Source organism: Capsicum annuum, chromosome 1 (genome assembly GCF_002878395.1).
Source record: "Capsicum annuum cultivar UCD-10X-F1 chromosome 1, UCD10Xv1.1, whole genome shotgun sequence".
Classification (NCBI taxonomy): Eukaryota; Viridiplantae; Streptophyta; class Magnoliopsida; order Solanales; family Solanaceae; genus Capsicum; species Capsicum annuum.
Window position 1 is genome coordinate 163,859,667 of NC_061111.1, and position 6,515 is coordinate 163,866,181.

Consider the following 6,515-nt stretch of genomic DNA (forward strand, 5'->3'; position numbering starts at 1 on the left):
ATGCATTTGATATAGAATGCTCCACTCTTAATCTCCAGCTTAATGAAATGTCCCATTTCTTGTGGCTATACTCTTTTTTCCTTTTCAAAATTTTCTTGTAATGATCAGTAATTAGAAAATCTCTTTAAAATTATGAATAATCTAATTTGACTGGATATCTACTTTCGGAAAGAACTTTTGGAGAGGGCATTAAGTGGGGGTATTTTCTGTGTAATAACCCCTCTTGCATGATAGTATTTCTCTATTTGAGGATTTTCTCTGAGATTTTCCTTCTTCAATCATTTATCATTCTATAGCTTATAGTATCTAGTGTCTTTCTTTGGAGAGAGATGCAAAACTCACCTCCTCCTAAGATGACGATGGATTGGAAGAGTGTTTGTTTATACCCGATTCCATCTTTTATTTATCCCATCCATAACAATGTGCAGTTCGCTATATTGACTTATGTAGATACATCCATTTATCAGATAATGAGCAACTTAAATATTGTTACTACATGAATATTATTCAGGTTCTTGTGCTGTCTTTTCTGCCTAGTTTCCCTACCACTTTTCACTTCCTTTCATTCAACATCAATTCTTTATTTCCTATATTAAATTAGGTAAAGTAAATTGAGAATTATTTTTGATATTTTAGGTTGTTTCTTAAGATAAAGTGTGCGAACTTGCAGTGGATAGAAATCATACTCTTGGCTGTTGGAATAACCACAATCCAGGTCCTTATGGAATCTTTTTGCCTATTTCTAAGTATTATGATTTGAGAAGTGGTAACTTATTATGCCAAACCATGTCATGCATATAATTTTTTTTTGGAAGATCCGACCTAAAACCTAACCATGTATGGTGTTAGAATTGGCATGCAAAATTGATGTCCTCTATTCAAGCTATTTAATTGGAAGCATTACTTTCTCATCATAAAAGATTATTATGACATTGTGGTTTCTTTGTGTTCGTAGAAAGGAGAGATGGTTGGCATCTCTCTCAACAGAGATAGTAATATCCTTCAGGCTTTACCTGTTATCAGACACTGTGGTTGCTCATATAGATGTTGTGTTGCGAGTATGTAACAGATTGGTTCAATTATAGAATTAAGATTAGCAGTGAACTACCTAATGGATATACCGGTTTAGCTTGTTCTGAAAAATTTGCGTTATTCTATGTATTATCTCACAATACATCTCGTAGTGGTCAAAAATATATCTCGGGTGAGTTTCAGAATTTTCAGACGTGCGTAGGGGTGTGTTTGGGAATCCAAAATAGTAGCAGCACCAGGATTAACCCGCGTCGCTCCCTCTTGTGCGCCGCTACAGAGTCCGCATCGCGCCCTCCAGTACGCCGCTCTAAAGTTCGCGTCGCGCCCTCTCCTTTTTGTCTAGCTTTTGTTCCTCGTCATTAAGGGCATTTGAGTCAATTTTTGTCCCCTATACTCGTCCATAACACGAATTTAGGTCCCCAAGGAGCATTATTTGCCCCTTTATTCATAAATTCTCTTAAGTAAACCATCTTCCACCTCAAGAACAAACCCTAACTCATTCTCATAGAATAAAGGAATTAAAGTTTCAAACCTTTAGAAATTCCCAAGAATATTCATGAAATCATCTTGTAATACCCCGCAATTTCCCAGCTTAATTTAGTCTTTAGTACATAAGAATCCCTAAGTAGAATTTTTGTTCTAGGTGGAATTTGCCAGATTTAGCCCCACCATCTTGTAGTAAATTAGTTAACTTTCCAATGATATTAAATTTGCCTTAATTCGATAGCCAGGTAAGAAGTTATGGTTATTTTAAGTTTTAGTCGTTAAACACCGTCATTTCAGTCAGTAACGCATCACGACATAGGTCCAAATGACAATTGTCAATTTCTAGAGTGACTTCGCGATCTCACCGTATTGAGGAGGGCCTCTAATTCCCAATTGTTCAAATCCATTAAGGGTCCACGATTACGCCACGTTACGCTGTCAGCCCAGTTCCCAACTGTCAGTTTCCAGTGACACGGCGTAATAGTGCAGCGTCGCGCCAGGGCCTCAAATTGGAAATTTTAATGAAAAATTAAAGGTTTATTCAAGGTTAAATTAGTCTTTTCTCATGTATTTAATCCACCCAGATGCGAGATTTAATCCCTAAAAATGTATTTATGTCATTATTAACTCACTTTCCCCCAATTTAAGACATTCTCTCTCAAAGATAGCTAACCCTAGCCTCCAAGTTTCAATAGAAATCTCAAGAATCCCCCCAAGAGTCTTCAAGAACATCAAGAATTAAGATTCCCAGGTATTTTAGATGTTCATTCATGGATCCTTACTTTCCATGGAGCCCAACAATCTTCAAGAATTTCAAGAATTAAGATTCCCAGGTATTTTAGATGTTCATTCATGGATCCTTACTTTCCATGTAGTCCAAGAATCTTTTTTTTTTTTTAAATATATGACTTTGGATTCCATGCTTTCTATGTTTGAATTGATTTGAATTTATGTTTTATGTTATTGTTGGGTTTTCGTCCATGATTTAATTACAAGTTTTCATGGAATTAATCATTATATATGTTGAATTGCATGATCTTCATGATAAACCCTATGGTGTACAAGTTGATTGATATAACCATGGTCACTATGTGTTTTAACTATTATGTGACCTAAGCATGCTCCCCAAGTGTTTGTATAAATGCCTAAGTGGATGAAATAGTGTCATTATACCATGATAGCATGTACTCCCCATTCATGTACTAGTCAATGCATCCCAAGTGTTTATTTAAGCATCTTAATGAGTGATTTATGAACATGTAGCCATAGTCATGTTTCCAAAACTTGTGCCCTGATTTACTTTTAATGTTTTTGAGTCCTGGGGGTACTTAATACTCGACAATCTAGCTGTTTATCTAGAGCCTTAGTAAATATAGAATAAACTACATAGTATCACGAATAGCAGAACTCAGTCAGTTACCGAACTCAGCTAACTCAGTCCAATCCAGTCTAGTCTAATCAGTTAGTGTCATTCAGTTAGGAGTAGGAACTAGCACCGAACGAGTGTAGAGGTGAGAATTCTCCTGTCAGACAGTTAGAGTCATTAGTAGCAGTCTCACACTATAGGACTACGTAGCCAACATAAGATGTGAGGAGTCACCCATCAAATTAAGGTTTGGCTACCTCCCAGGGGTCACCCGACAGATTAGGCTTAATTTCTTATTTAGGGTCACCCGTCAGATAGGGTTGACCACAGTATTGCCTTTACCCATGGCCCGGTACTGGCACCCTTCCAACTAGGGTTACAGGTTAGACCCTACTCAGTTTACTCAAGGGCATGTCGGTTAAGTGAGAATTCCCACAGTTTTAGTTTTAATCTTCAGAATAGAACTCAGTTCAGTTCTACAGAATCAGCACTATCAGATACAATCACTCAGTCATCAGTAATTTATATTATCAATAATCTAAAATTATTAGTATATTCAATTATCAGTTATCAGATTCAGTTCCAGTATACTTAGTTACAGTATGCACAGTATGTTCAATAGTTACAGATCCTCCATATATGCTAATCCATCTCTTGCATATTATTCAATTAGTTATTGTTCATGTATATAAACCCATGCATTCAGCCTTACCTCATTTATCATACCAGTACATTCCTACGTACTGATCGCATACTCGATTCTTGCGCTATGATGTCTCATATCATAGGTTTGAACGCTCAAGTTCCTGACCGCACATAGCCAGTTCCAGTTATGAACAATAGTTATAGTAGTGAGTCCTCATACTTCGAGGATGTTAGATTACTTTAGTACACTCCGTAGTTCATTATTTCAGTAGTCGAAGTTAGTTGGGGACTTGTCCCATCAACTCCATATTCAGACAGTTAGAGGCTTTTCAGACTAGAGTATCTCAGATAGTTGTTCATTATTTCAGTATTTTATTCTATTTTGATTATAGTATTATGAACCTTATGGCATTTCAGTCCATTTTCCGCATTTATTTTAGTATTATTATCCAGTGCTCATAGCACATATCAGTCATGGGTTAACTTGTGGTCCTTCGGGATCGTAAGCATCGTGTAGCATCTAGGGTACAGACTCGGGGCGTTACACATCTAGTGAGGAATGTGTGATGTTTGTCCATGGGTTCCGTTCACCCATGGAGTCTAAGAATCTCTTTTGATTTTAAATTATGAGTTTTCATGTTTAAGTTGAATTATCTCCATGAATCTCTTGTTAATTCAATTACAAGTTATGTTTATAGGTGCTTTTCAAGTGGGACGAGCCATTACTTGTTTTAAATGTTGTAATCTTCATGTTAAATCACTAAGTTATGATTTTGGTATTGTAATCATGTTATTCTCGTATGCTTTACTCATTCCCATTCTTAAATTCATGACTCTCATGTGTTTGATGAAATGCCTAAGTGTTGGGTGTTGAACAATGATCCCCTACTATGGTTTTAAAGCTTTTATATGGCAGTATTGTTAATTTCATTCAGTGTTGGTGGGTTATAAACACCCGATACCTATGTGCTTTACTCAAATTTAGTTTTTTCAAGTACTCATATATTTAAACCATGACTCTTATCAGTATATTAAAATATTTATAGTCATGATGAGCTCTATCAGTTTTGTAATAATGTTTACTTTAGTTCAATCTATCCCAGTATGAGTGCCAGTTTAGTTGGGAGTAGGATTTAGCACCGAGCGAACTTAGGGATGATGGCTCACTTAACAATAGAGGGTATGACCCTTTGTAGCAATCCTCGAGTTCTAGAACTGCATAGCCAGCGTACGGTAGAGATGTCTACCTATCAGTTGAGGGTTGACAAAGTGTTTACTTGCTAGTTGAGGGTGACACATATATAGTTAGATCACCAATAATTTGAGGGTGACTCCTTAGTTTTTTGAGTCACTAGTTTAGTGGATCCACACAGCCAGTGTTAGTACCCATGGAATGGTACTGACACCCTTCCAACTAGGGTTACAGGTTGGACCCTAATTAGGTCATATTGGGACATGTCGGTTAGATGATACCTCCCACAGTATCTTTATAGTATTCAGTGTAGTTTAAGTTAAGGTTTTCTTGACCAAGTGTACGGAATTTTAGTTATTCAGTTATACAATTTATAATCTTTTAGATTTTAGACTTATTTCAGATTATATATTTATGCTTGGACTTGTATTCTTAGATGTTACAGTTTTCATGCATTAATGTTCAGTTATCTCATGATATTCAGTTAGTCCTTATTTCATATACACAGTACCCCATGTATATCATCCTAACCTTATCTCATATACCAGTACATTCAAAGTACTGACCTTATACTCTTCTTTGTGCTATGATGTCTTATATCATAGGTTCGCACACGTAGTGGGCCGACCACAGTTAGATAGCTCAGTGTAATAAAATAGTCATAGTGTTGAGTCCTTATCCATCTAGGACATATTATGTTTATTCAGTTATTTTAGTATTTCATTTTATTCAATCAGTCAAAGTTAGTTGGGGTTTGTCCCATTATCTCCTAAGTCAGTTTAGAGGCTTTCAGACGTTCATATAGTCAGTTAGACTGTCATTCAGTTACTTTCAGTTTTTATCAGGTTTATCAGACTTTTGTTTGATTCAGTATTTTAGTATTCAGATTTATATTTCCTTCTCAATTTATGTTCTGCATAGGTGTTATGTTCATATTTATTCAGTGCTCACAACAGGTACCAACTCATGGGTTACCTTGTGTTCACTTGTGATCATAAGCACCATTATTGCGACTAGGGGGTAGCCTCGGGTCATGAAAAAACTTGGTATTAGAGCCCAGAGTTTTAAAGTGTCCTAGGGATTCTGAAAGCCGCGTTAAGTAGAGTCTTGTGCATAGGTGTGAAGCGCGCCGCATTTATGGACAAGTGGCTACAAGACATTTTAGGAAAAGTTTCCATTCTTTCAGTATTCATGTCATGCAAAAGAGCATGACCTCTACTTAAACTCTCTTTCTAGCTCATCCCAAAAGAAATAAAATAAGAAGAAATGGGAATTAGCCCGTACCTCCGCTTGTTCAGGAAGATCCACTAAATGAACATGTCTTTCATGCCCAGTTCAGAACTGCTTTCACTAATTTAGATCATTCAGTAGCTACTCAAAACAATTAGCGAGCTACTGCCCCAGTCAATCTAGTGGCAAATGCAGCTGCGGTCAGGATTTGGGACTTTATCCGAATGAATCCTTTTTGTTTTTGGGATCCAAGTCCGAGAAGGATCCATAAGAGTTTCTTGATATGGTTAAAATAGCGACAGATATTATGGTGTCACGTTAAGTGAGATGTAAAGTTGGTTGCTTACCAGTTATAGGATGTAGCCCATACATGGTATAAGCAGTGAAAGGAGGATATGGGTGTCGAGGCAGGGCCTATAGAGTGAGAGGAGTTTTCCATGGCATTCCTTGACAGGTTCTTTCTGTTAGAGTTTGGGGAAGCTAAAGTGTAGGAGTTCATTAATTTGAAGCAAGGTAATATGAGTGTGAAGGAATACTTACTTAAGTTCACTTAGTTAGAGAGGT

General features: G+C 36.7%; 1 pseudogene; it reads left to right on the forward strand.

The window, feature by feature from the left end:
* Window positions 1-945: 945 nt before the first annotated feature.
* On the forward strand, window positions 946-1,053 carry LOC124892453 (annotated as a pseudogene).
* Window positions 1,054-6,515: the final 5,462 nt, after the last annotated feature.